Source organism: Bos mutus, chromosome 23 (assembly GCF_027580195.1).
Source record: "Bos mutus isolate GX-2022 chromosome 23, NWIPB_WYAK_1.1, whole genome shotgun sequence".
NCBI classification, from domain to species: Eukaryota; Metazoa; Chordata; class Mammalia; order Artiodactyla; family Bovidae; genus Bos; species Bos mutus.
The window spans coordinates 1,592,037-1,605,584 of record NC_091639.1 but is presented as its reverse complement, the minus strand read 5'-3'; positions in this window follow the sequence as shown (position 1 = coordinate 1,605,584).

The window sequence follows — 13,548 nt, the reverse complement described above, 5'->3', positions numbered from 1 at the left end:
TCTCCTCCTGTGTGTGTGAGGCGCCTCTATGCCGCTTCCTCGGGGCTGCGTGGTCTCCACTCCTCCCACAGTGCAGCGGCTCCTGTCCCCACATCCTCGCTTGCGGACCCTTTATAAAAGGTATTTGCACTTCTTCTGAAGGAGGAAACAGAACAGGCTCTATCTTAAAAGCAGGACTTTTAAGTCATCTTGGGCCGGACTGTGGACTTTGAGCTATATGACCAGTATCTACGGAAACCACAAACCAACTGGAAAACCAGGCCCCAGATGGAAGAGCCCCAGGGCTCTCCATCGCCTAAAGGAACACCCTAATTATCTGTATAACTGAATAGAATCATACATTCTATTATGCTTTTTGGGGTATGACCACAGGCCTATTGATAATTGTCCACTGTTAACTACCTAGGCTTAAGGCATGTGAATCATGGGTTAACTTTGATTGTATCTTTCTTTCTCCTTTGTTTAGACTAGTTTCAAGGAATTTTGGGGAGGTGGGTTTGGGCATGAACACTTAGGGTATATAGTGAGTGAAGTCGCTCGGTCGTGTCCGACTCTTTGCTACCCCGTGGACTGTAGCCCACCAAGGCTCCTCCATCCATGGGATTCTCCAGGCAAGAATACTGGAGTGGGTTGCCATTTCCTTCTCCAGGGGATCTTCCCGACCCAGGGATCGAACCCAGGTCTCCGGCATTTCAGGCAGACGCTTTAACCTCTGAACCACCAGGGCAGACCCTTATAAGGTTTTCACAAAAACTGGTGGGGTCCTTGGCTAGGAGGAGACTCTGCCTTGGGCCCGCCGGTGTAATAAACTGCACTCCATTGTCTGCATTGTCCTTCTCGGTGAGTTTGTTTCCCGGAACGTGAGGCTACAACATTGCTTTGCCCACTCCTCCCACAGCGCAGCGGCTCCTGTCTCCATATCCTGGCTTGGGGACCCTTTAAAAAAGGCATTTGCGCTTCTGCTTTGACTGCTCTTCCGTGATGGGGTCCGCCCCCCGCCCCAGCCTGGGCCCATCAGCCGACCCCGCCCTCTGCTGTCTCTCTGCTGCTGCCCGGATGCAGCCCAGGCCTGCGGCCCCTTCCCCTGGCCCCCGCCCCCCACCCCTCAGTGCTGTTTTCCTTCCAGGGCATTCGAGGACCTGCCTAGGGCTTCCTCAGCGTCTGTCTGTCGGGGTTCAGAGAGGCGCCTCTGAGCTCCAAGCCTGCTTCTTGTTCTGAGCCACAGGCTGCTGGCCGCTGGTCAAACACATCCCTCTGTTTATCTAAAGTTTTTCCTGTAAATAAAGTCAGAATAGGGTTTCTTACCCTGCCTTCCAGGCAAATACCTTAAGGGCCTAACTCTCTGCAGGGTTGGTCTCTGTTCTGACAGTCCAACAGCACAGCCCTCAGCTGCCTCCTCCTGTAAACTCTTCGGCTACTTTACCCCAATCCACGCTTCTGGACCAGGTTTCACTTTCATTTTGAGATGGAAGAAAGCACACCAAGAGCCCATCCTCTTTCAGTCTCCAGAGCTACTCATTGTCAGAGGCAAAACTCTGACAAAGAGGCAGCGAACACGCTCTGCCAAGAAGACGAGAATCTACTTATAGTCAGCTGTGCAGCGTCTACTCAGGGACAGAGTCACACAGCCACTTATAGTCAGCTGTACAGCATCTACTCAGGGACAGAGTCACACAGCCAGTAATATGCAGGAAGGTAACCGCTACTAACTGCTTCCTTGAAGTCACTTGCTAATCAATTATTAGAAATCTGCTTGAGCCTTAAACTAGCCATGGGGAGTGGGAAACTGGAACATTCCTGAACTTCACCTCCCCTTTGACCTGCGGCCTATGATGAGATAAACCCCTCCGGGTCCCGTAGGAGATAACGTGGGCCCTTGGGCCTGGCATAGTGTCTAGGCCTCGAGATACCGGGCGGCAGGGTTTGTGGCCAGGGCCCACTTCCCTTGGGCCTCAAAGTTAAACTACTGAATTGTTTCACAATGAGATTAGACGAAGAGTCACGCCAACAGCACTTCAACCGTAAACCTTGAGCTCACGTCCCAGAAGAGAAGCATCTGCCAGTGCTTACAAATCCCGTACTACCGTGAGGACAACACAGCTATACAGCCTTGCATTCTCATTTCCCACTTTTTACTTCTTTTCATTTTTTCGGTCTTGCCACAAGGCTTGTGGGATCCTGGTTCCCTGACCGGGGATTGAACACCTGGCCGCAGCAGAGAAAGCATGGAGTCCTAAGCACTGGGCCACCAGGGAGCTCCCTGCGTCGCACTTTTAAAAGCATCCATGTATTAAATATGACATTTTAAAGTATACTAAAATGTTTACTGGGGCTTCCCTGGTGGCTCAGTCAGTAAAGAATTGGCCTGCAGTGCAGGAGTTCAATTCCTGGGTCGGGAAGATCCCCTGGAGAAGGAAATGACAACCCACTCCGGTATTCTTGCCTGGGAAATCCCATGGACAGAGGAGCCTGGCAGGCTAGAGTCCATAGGGTTGCAAGAGTTGGACACGACTGAGTGACTAAACCACCCCTGAAATGCTTACTAGATGCACACTAAATTTTCTTCTTCGTCTTCTTTTTTTGTTTATTAAAGCAGGAGACTCAGGAAGTAAAACTGGTTTGGCTTGTCTGGACCTGTGCGAGGCAGAGCGTGAGGAAGAGGACTTGGCTACCGTGTCCAGGGTCATCACAGGGGGCGGCGGGCAGGCCCGGTGGCCGGCCCATTGGACCTGAGAGCTCTCTTCTTTCTTCCAGGTGGCAAACAAGCTTCTGAATGAAAAGCTCAGAGACGGACAGAGCCAGGATCAAGGGGCCACAAAGAAAACTGCCGCAAGGGGTCTGTTCTCGGCAGTCTGAGAATTAGAGAGCCAAGGCAGACTTTTTTTGGAATGCTGTCCAGGAGAGAGCTGCCCTGTCTGGTTAGAGCACAGGCCCTTCGGGCAGGTCGGGCAGGAAGGCCCCTGCGGGTGGAAAGCAGGGCCTTCGAGGGTGGACCGCAGACCAGCCCCGGGCCTCTCTATCTCTCTGCGCGGAGCCGACGGCACCCTGGCCCTTCCGTGGCCTACAGCTCTCCCCAGGTCCTGCCGTCACCACCCGTGTGTGCTTGATCCCGGCCCCCCAGCACACCAGCTCGTGTGGAAGGCTGAGCTCAGAACGTAAACGATCTGTGTGCTTTCCCTCATGTGGCTTCCAGCACTTCTGGGGTACACGGGGGTACACTGGAGAGGGGAACAGGAGACAGCTGTGATCGGGGCTTAGAAAGCAAATCCGGTTCCTTGGAGGAGCAAACCTCTGCCCTCACACCTGCTCTCCACAGACACGTCTTGGCTCCGGGGGTCCTCGGTCAGTGCTCACGCCTCGACTCTCAGGAGGTCGGCCAGGGCTTCATCTCTGAGGAGACAACGGCTTCCTGCCCTCTCCTCTCGGGACAAAGACCCCAGCGAAAGGTGCCCCTGTGTCCACCCTTTGGAACAGCTTGAAAATGCATTTGAAAAGTTTGGCTGCAGGAGGAACGGAGGGAGTTCTTGGTCAAGACTTGCGCTTGGCTCCGGTCACCCGATCTGGTTCCTCCTGAGGCACAGGGTCTTCACACAGCCTCACACACAGTGAGACTCAGGGAGGCTGGGCTGTGTGCACTCCTGCACACACACGGTAGACCACAAGATGTGGAAACAGGTTACAAAGCTGTTTTACACAGCGAGGGCACAGTTTGGTTTTAGAGTAAGGATCAGATTCACTTTTTAGAACTGAACAGGAAACTGTATGCGTTTTTGGGGGGAAGGGGGAAGGAAACTCTGCCAAAAATTGAATGTTGGCATCTCATAGAAACTTTCCAAGTTCAATATTGACTGCAAGGTGAAAACTCACTGCTAAGGTCACTAAGCGGCCTTCGTAATCAGGTAGGTTGAAGACCCACTGAAATGAAACTTGAGCATTTAGTAGGGAATTTCACCTGAGGAACCATGATAATAAAACTTGTCTGGCCTAGTATCCATATCAAGGAGACTGGGGGAACTCTGCTTCCCTGTCTTGAGGAAAAGTGATGTTACTAAGTGAACAAGATCAACTGAAACTAGCCCTCCATTCATGACACGCAGCTCACCAGCTGGAGGCTGGAGGGACCCTCTGGGTCAGCTAGTTGGCTTCATCTGCGGGAAAATAAACACATCCTTATGGCAGGAGGTAGGTTTGCAACTGCTGTCCCGCAGAAGCTGGTCAGGGGCGAGGGGAGGGGGCTGCAGGCAGGGGTGGAGGACACCCCCCAAAACCCGGAGCCCCGTCTTACCCCTTTGACTTTCCAGTGGAAGTGTTTTTGTTTTTTCCTCTCTTCTCCAGCCTTGGGCCAGCCTCCTGTCTCGTCTTCTCTCTCCTATAGTCTCTGGGTGGAGGCGGGTGGGGTTCCCTTTCAACCCCGAGTTCCTGCTGTCTGTTAGGCAGGACAGTTCACCCCCTTGACACCTGCCCACTCCCCCAGCACCTGCAGGGTCCTTGACACCCGCCCACTCCCCCAGCACCTGCAGGGTCCTTGACACCCGCCCGCTACCCCGCCCCCTCCCCAGGGTCCTTGACACCCGCCCACTCCCCCGCCCGCTCCCCAGGGTCGGTCCCCAGGCCGCCTCCTCTGAAAGCAGCCTTGTTGTCTGACACTGTCCTTTGGGGTTCCTCCCCACTCCCCCCCCACCCCAAGCCAGTCCACAGAGAGCCTCCCGTCCACCTCCCAGGTCTTGAGAAGCCTCTTTGGGGAGGTATGAAGGCTCCCAGGACCCTGTGGACATGGGGGTTGGGGGTGGGTGGGGGACGCCCCCCCACCCCTGGCTAAGGCAGGCTCCTAGGAAGAACCCTCATGGAGGTTTCGCCTGGGGACTAAACAGGTCACTGCCTCGTGATGGAGGGGAACCTCTGTGTGAAGGTGGTCTGTCCGGTGATGACAGGTGGCAGGGCTGGGAAAGCCGAGCCCATGGCATGGAGAACTTGTGCCTTGCGGGTACACTGCGCTCTCAGCCAGGCGGGCAGCTTCGGGCCGCGGTCTCTGAACTCCTCCACTCACCAGGTGTCTGCTGTCAAGGACACGGGTGGACGTGGGTGGAAGGACCTCTGCGGGTCTAAGTCTACTTTACGCGATGCCACCCTGGGTTCTCAGTCCCTCCCGTCAGGAGCGCCTGTCTGACCGGGATGGTCGGAGCCCGGAAGGGCTGGGAAGTCAGAGGTTTAGCTTCGATGTCATGAAAACACACTTGTTCTCTGCCCCCTGTTCCTGACACAGAGCTTCCGAAGCCTGTGGAATTCCAGACGATAAGAGTGTTTTGATCATTTACAAGGCGGCTCTCTCAAGCACATGTGAGTTTACACTAACAGAGCAATTCCAGGTAGGTTCAGGGGAGAGGCTGTAAAAGCTGGGACTTTCAGGCCCCCCTGCCCACCTCTGGGGAGGGAAGGGGCTGGAGAGTGAGTTCAATCACGTGGCTGATGATTTAGTCAATCGTCTCTTGATTTAAGGGAAAAAATGACCCTAAGTGATAGATTTGGAGCGTCTCTGGGCTGGGGAACACACCAGGGTTCTGGGAGGATGTGTGCCGGGGGCGGGGGATGGAGCCCATGCTTCACCCCCACCCCCATCCCTGTTCTGCGAGGCTCTTCCACTTGGCCGGTCTTGAGCTGCATCCTTCGTAACAGGCATCGTGAGGAGAACGGGCGTCTTTCGTGGCTCCATCGGTAAAGAATCCACCTGCAGTGTAGGAGACCAGGGTTCGATCCCCAGGTTGGGAAGATCCCCTGGAGAAGGAGAACTCACTCCAGTATTCTTGCCTGGACAATCCCATGGACAGAGGAGCCTGGAGGGCTACAGCCCTTGGGGTTGCAAAGAGTCGGACGCGACTGAGGGAACCACACGCGCACGCACACACACACCGCGCACACAGAGAGTGAGCAGAGCGCCTTCCTGGGTTCTGAGAGTCTCCTGGAGACTCGTGCGACTGAGGAGGGGCCATAGGAACTCCTGAACTTGTAGCTCGTCGGCTGGAAGCGGAGGTGGTCCCTGGCACTCGAGAATGGTATCTGCAGTGGGGCCATCCCCGTGGGGCTGAGCGCAGCCTGGGGGCCCCGCGCTCACCTGGGGAGCTGCTGTCAGAACGAGCTGAGTGGCAGGACACCCAGTTGGAGGTGGAGGTAACAGGTGACGAGGTGCCTTCCCAGTTGAGATAAGCTGTGGCTCTGAAAAGCTTTAGAAGGACATTGCCTTGAGTACCGTGGGAAATAAAGAAAGAAGGGGTTAGGTATTTTGTCCCAGGTGTTCTGTGCAGGAGGCGTGGGAAGCAGGGAGAGAGCCCTGGGATTGGGCTAGGGCCCAGGTCCCCTCCCCAGGAGGCAGGCCCGCGGCCGGCTGGTGGGCGCGGCTTCGCTGCGTTGCCCGGATGGGATGCGAGCTCGCGCTCCTGTGACCTCCACCTGAGCGCCCCTCCGCCCCTGTTCTAAGCCTCAAGGACAGCATCGGTCCGTGCGCTCCTGTGACCCCTCCTGCACCTGCGCTGTATTTAGGTGCCAGCGTTTGGGGACGTTTCACTGAATCCACCCCGGACCTCAGCGGCTGCCGCTGTTGCCCTCGGCTTACAGACAGTGCAGCTGGGACCCGGAGGGTGTGAGCAGTCCGCCCGGGAGAGGCAGCGCGGGGCTCAAAGCCAGGCATCACCGGCTTCCTCATGAGCCGCCGTATTGACGCAGGCCCATCGGCCTCCTCCCTGCCCGATTCGGTCTTCCTCTCTTTAACTGAAGGCAGCCAGTTCTTCCCAAAGTCCCTTGCAGAGCGTCACCTTCGTCCCCTCTGATACTTGTGGCCCCCACAGCTGAAAGCCGTTCTCTAAAGAGATGAGGCCATGGCGCGGGCCCACGAAACTCCCCTCTCGTTGAAGGTGGACCATCTGCTTCTACTAATACTCAGATCTTCCCAACCCTATCTGTGAATATGGGGTTTGTGGTCCGTTGAAATTACAGGCTTTTTCCCCCCACATGAACTGCTCCTCCAATAGGTGTCTCACTCATGATATTTGCAAAACGGACTCCTTAACATCTAAACTGAAAAGGTCACTCTCTTTATGACATCCTTCACGTTGGTTTGACACGACCTTTCAGCCGGTAGAGCTCTTCTGAATCTCAGTGCGCTCATCCCCTGCAACAGACTTGCGTTTGGCAAGTTGATTGTCTGTGTCCTTCTAAGCCTCCATTGAAGCTGTCTGTGAGAGAATGAGACAAGCTCACCAAAGGCAGAGCCCGCCGCACACGTCGAGAGACCTCTGTGCGTGGGGTCATGGCTACGACCAGCTAACCATGCTTTACTGGCATCCTGCCCTCAGAGTGATGACGAGACTTGTCAGTCGCCCACTCAAATCCTGACGACAGCGTCTGCAGCACGTCAGCCGTCTGCATCATTTTCGCTCTTGTGTAGTAGTGGTTCATCCTGGGACTGGAATTTGTCTTCTTTAGGCTCCACTTCTATTGATTTTTTTAATTACTCCTTTTAAAAGTTGATTTCTCCTTTATTAAAGTATAGTTGATTTACAGTGTTAGTTTCAGGTACGCAGCAAAATGATTCAGGCTCCTGCGTCCATGGGATTTTCAAGGCAAGAGTACTGGAGTGGGTTGCCATTTCCTTCTCCAGGGGATCTTCCCGACCCAGGGATTGAACCCAGGTCTCCTGCATTGACAAGCATTGGCAGACAGATTCTTTACCGTCTGAGCCATCAGGGAAGCCCTTCATTTTCCCTTAAAGGTTATTACAAAATATTGACTATAGTTCTCTGTGCCACACAGTAGGTCCTTACTGTTTATCCATTTTTACAATGTAGTGTGTATATATTAATCCCAAATTCCTAATTTATCCATCCCCTTCCTTCCCCTTTGGGGCTTCTCTAGTAGCTCAGATGGTAAAGCATCTGCCTGCAATGCGGGAGACCTGGGTTCGATCTCAGAGTTGGGAAGGTCCCCTGGAGAAGGAAATGGCAATCCACTCCAGTATTCTTGCCTGGAGAATTCCATGGATAGAGGAGCCTGGTGGGCTACAGTCCACGGGGTCGTAAAGAGTTGGACACGACTGAGCAACTAACACACACACACTCCCTTCCCCTTTGGTAACCAGAAGTTCATTTTTCTGTGTCTGTGAGTTTGTTCCTATTCAGCAAATATGGTCATTTGTATCAGAGTTTTGGGTTCCACATATAAGTGATATCGTATGATACTTGTCTTTGCCTGACTTAGGTTACTTAGTACGATCACGTCCAGGTTCATCCATGTTGCTGCAAAGGCTCCACTTCCATTTAAAGTAACGCCATTCTATCCTTTCCATCTGATTAGCCTTTGGTCCCTTTTACCACTGACTGAGAAACTTTACAAGTCGGCATTACATCACCTGCCCACACAGCCCGCTTTGTTCTGGGATAGAACCTCCATTCACTTGTTCATGCATCTGCCCAGCAACACTTACTGAGCATGTACTGCGATCCGGGTGCCGTTCTGGATCTGGTTGGAGCTTTGTTCCCGTGATACGCCGCTCCACTCCTAACCAGGATCATTTCTGACGGCAACAGATGCTGGATGCAAAAGAAAGTAAGTTGGGAAGAGAGGAGACACCAGGAACCGCCTCAGGAAGAGGTGGTGAGAAGAGACCAGAACTAGGAGTCATTGTCGCTCCGGGAAGAGGTTAGAGCAGGATGAAGACCCTGGAGAAAGAGGCTTCTAACCTGAGACCTGGAAGGCAGGTCTACGAGATGAGGAGAAGGAGGTGAGGTCAGAGGAAACCTTGACTGAGCTATTTCACAGGCACAGTTAATTTTATGGATATTGCAGCTCCCCTAGTAATGGGAACTGTGCTTGACTGAAGCAGAAAGGCCCAGTGCTCAGACCTCTCAGTGGTCAGCGGTGGGTGTGCTGTGATGACATTCCGCCCCCTGGAGGACAAAGCTGAGAGTTCACCACTAGGTTTGTTTTGCACGATTATCTAACAGAAAAGGACTAACAGAAACTCTTCAGAGGTTATTGTATCTGTTCCTGTGGCCTTAGTTCGGAGAAGGCAATGGCACCCCACTCCAGTACTCTTGCCTGGAAAATCCCATGGAGGGAGGAGCCTGGTAGGCTGCAGTCTATGGGGTCACTGAGTCGGACATGACTGAGTGACTTCACTTTCACTTTTCACTTTCATGCATTGAAGAAGGAAATGGCAACCCACTCCAGTGTTCTTGCCTGGAGAATCCCAGGGACGGGGGAGCCTGGTGGGCTGCCATCTAGGGGGTTGCACAGAGTCGGACACGACTGCAGCGACTTAGCAGTAGCAGCAGCAATGGCCTTAGTCACTTAAGTTTCTCAAGAAACTTGAACATGAGAATGTAACTAAGAATTTCCTGAGAGGGTCCAGTCACCTGCAACCATATCTCAGTCTCCAAAATTATTTCTCGTTGTGAAATTACTGTGTCTCACCTAAAATTCTTGGACTATTGACAAGAAAACATTAGTACTTATAAAGTGATTTTGATTCATTTTCTTATCGTTTTAACAAGTTAAAAATAAATTATTACACAAACATGTTAAGCAATTATTTAAATACGTATCAAGTTGGTTTCACATTTCTCTTTAACTGTAGTAAACAGTTTTGTACTTGGTTTAAAAATTATTTAAATTTAAAATGTTTGCACGCCCACGGACTATTGTAAATTTTGTTTATATTTAGAGAATAATTATCTAAAATAAAATAGCTTATTGTCTAGAGAGCACTCTAACATGGAGATCCTGTGCTCATAGTGATCCCAGTCTCCATATTCACAAACCACTGTGAGATGTCTAACACCCCCAGGATAGGCTGATCAAGGGTATAATGATTCTTATTTAGTTTCTTGAACTGAATCAGAAAACAGGTGAATGCAAAATTACTTTTGAAGAGGAAAAGAAAATCAAGATTTTTGTGGGGTTTTTGGATGGCCAACTTATTTGAAGGTGGAGACAAGTCTATGAGGAACCCACTTTCCCTTTTAGGCTGCGTGAGCAGGAGGAATAACTCGGTCACGAGGAAACCTCTTAGAGGACGGACAGCCCCCTTGTTCTTATAGGATGAGCCAGCCAGGACCACTCAGCCCGAAGCCATTTTGATGGTGCCCACACGTGCCCCTGAGGGGAGAGGGCGACAAGGGGGTGCTTCAAGGACCTCAGGTTGGAAGACACGGGTGCACCCCGTGCACTCACGGGCTGACGCTCTCCTTTCAGCACAAGACTGGGCGCTGATGACGGGCAGCGTGGGCGTGCTCGCTCTCCCCTGGGTCCGGTCTGGAATCTGATTCATCTTCAACGACCGTGTCTTTCTAACGCCCTCTGTCATCATTTTCCCTTGTTTGGCACGTCTGATTTGTGCTTTTCCCAGTTCCTTTTCCAGAGAGTCTATCTCGCTCTGGAGCGCAGAGCTGGGTGTGCTCAGCTTTTCATATGGCCACTTGGTACGTCAGATGACTGTGACTCAAGGCTGGCGTTTTTAAAGACGAGTCTAGATATTTATGAGCTTAAAAGAACACTAAGTTCGTTCGTTTGTACCCTCAATGAATGCAGCAAGTGCATGGCAAGCTTGTCGCCGCCCCACCCCACCCCCTACCTTGTTTTGTCCAACTAGAAACTTCTGATCAAAATCAAGAGAACTGAAGACTTTCGGCCGCCCCTGCACAGCACCCCCTGGTGGCCGCTCGGAGGACAGGCTCTGCTCTCACGCCTTCAGGCCTCCCTGCCGGGGCGGGCCAAGGCCCTCAGAGCCGGCCTCACGTCCTCCTCCTGCTCCTTGCTGATGGTCTTCTCTCCGCCCTCCGTGGTCACGGCTGCATCGGCCACGGAGCATTCCAGCTGTGCCCCCAGCATCACGGAGCTCACCGGAGGGCCTGGAGAGGATGTGACCGCCGGCTGGCCCCTGAGCTGGACCCGGGCAGTGGGAGGATTTTCACTCCCCTCCTCCGTCCTTAGAATGTCTGTCCATTGTTCTTGTATGAGAAGGCTCTTCGAGGGCTTTTCAAATCAACTGTGAAATTATAATCAAATCAGCTTGTCAAGTATTTTGAGTTGTGTTCATCTGTTGGATCACTTGACATTACTTCATTTGCTTTTTTTTTTCGTGACATATAACCCACAGATTATGAGGATAATTGTAACAGTTATACAGCATGCACCCAAGTGATGCAGGTCAAGAGGTTGAACTGGCCGTGCTCAGGAAGCTGCCTCTACAGCACGTGACCCCCCAGGCCCAGCCCTGCCTCTCCTGTCCCCGCAGGTAACAGCTCCTGTGATTTGGGGAGAGCGTCTTTGCTTGTCTCTATTGTTTTACCCCTTCCAGCTTATTCCAGCTTTCTTTAGGCTGATTCTGAGATTTATGTAAATAAAATAATGTTGACATGTAGTCTTTTGAATTTGGCTTCTTTTGCTCAACTTATGTTACAGAGTTTCATGCATGTCGTGAAGGCAGCCACGGTTTGTGCATCTTTGTTGCTGCATGGTCAGAGAAGGGGATGGCAATGCCATCCCTGGGACAGGGGAGCCTGGTGGGCTGCGGTCCATGGGGTCAGGAAGAGTCAGACACGCCTGAGCGACTTCACTTTCACTTTTCACTTTCATGCACTGGAGAAGGACATGGCAACTCACTCCAGTACTCTTGCCTGGAAGTCCCAGGGACGGGGGAGCCTGGCGGGCTGCCGTCTATGGGGTCACACAGACTCGGACACGCCTGAGCGACTCAGCAGCAGCAGCGTTCCACTGAATGGGCTCCCATTCTGCTGTTGTTGATCTTTGGGGTTCACCAATAAAGCCACCTCCAACATTCTTGTAAATGTCTCCATATGAATGTGAATACTAGGAGAATTGCTGGTTCAACACTCCTAAAAATCGAACTCGAATAATAATGGAATTATTTTCCAAAGTAGTTTTCCCAGTTTATAATCCACCCCACACAGAAGTGAGAAAATTCCAGTGGCTCACTTAAAATTGTCAGAAATTTTAATTTTTGGCAATGTGAATGTAAGATATCTCATTTTGTTTGAAGTTTGTATTTAACACGTTTTTACGCATTTAAAAGCCATTTGGATTTCCTCTTTTAAAGTGTGTGCTCATTTTTTAAAAAGTTTTTATGTGATTTGTATGAGTTTAACACACACGCATGTGCACATATCCATTTTCTTTGAATAGTTATTGGGATTGGGATTGATTTAAAAAATCAGTCAGAGAAAAATGACTATCTTTACAATATTGAGTTCTACTCGATGAATGTGATATATTTCTTCATTTAGTTAGATTTTTAGAAAATTTTCTTAATAATACTAAAATAATTTTGTATAGTGGTTTTGCATATGTTTTATTAGAAATATGTCCAGGGACTTGACTATTTTAAATGGTATTATTAATAGTATTTTAAATGGTATTTTTCTTTTAATTTCATTTTTTTTGTTGCTAGTTGATATTTAGTCATTCTCTTGCTAAACATGTTTAGTAAATCCAAGTACAGAGTTAGATAACATGATTAGTTCAGTAATCATGATTAGTTCCTAATGGCTATACTATAGAGAATCCTGCCCCTAACAAACTTAGGGTGGATCAGAAGATGGGTATTTACAGAACTGGACCATATACTGGGTCAGTTAAGCAGGTCCCAAAACATTCCTCAATACCGAAATAATACAGGAATCATGTTCCCCAACCAGAATACAATTAACCCGGAGGTCAGTAACGTAAGGACGGTCAGTTCTCAGACCAGCGCCACAGACTGCGGCCAGTTTGGGACGCTCCCCTGACCTGCGCCTGATGGACGCAGCTGCGAGTCTGAAAAATCGACCCTGCGCCTCTGCATTTGGACCTTGAACCTAAGATTGCCGTGTCCCCACATCAGAGAGTGGGTGGGAAACTTCTGCCCTGGATTTGGGGTCCGTGTGGCCCGGCGCGGGACAACAGGGAGGCCCTGGGGTCACCAGCTCCTCCCCGACCCTTGGGCACACCCAGTGCAATTAAGGGGGTGGACGTGCTGGGGGGAAAGGGGCTCCGACCAGCTTCAAGCTGATTAATCCTGGCTGAGCCTAGGGGGCAGCAAAGGCAGAAACAATTACAACATTTAATATGCTTTGCTGCTACTTTATAGTAATTTCTGTTGAAGTACAACATACACGCAGAAAAGTACACGATGTATGCCTACAACTCAATACGTTATCACAAAATCCACACACTGTGTAAGCACCGGAGGGAAGCTGCCGGCACCCCAGAAGGCCCCTCCCCACCGGTGCTGCTCCCGCCCACCCGGCTTGTGCTGAGAGTGGACGGGTTTCTTCTCACCGGCAGCCGGAGAAGCTGACGTGGACGGAAGCGCCTCGCGGGAGGAGTGTAGGCACAGGGCCCCCAGCGCAGGAGGCAAGGGATGCTGCGTCCCGGGGGCCTGGGGAGCACCCAGGTGGGCGGGGGGCAGAGGAGGAGCGGGCACAAGTGGCGGCTCCCAGCCCTTAGCCGGGCTCTCGTAAGAAGGGATGGGTCGGACAGGCTGGGTGCACTAAGTGAGCT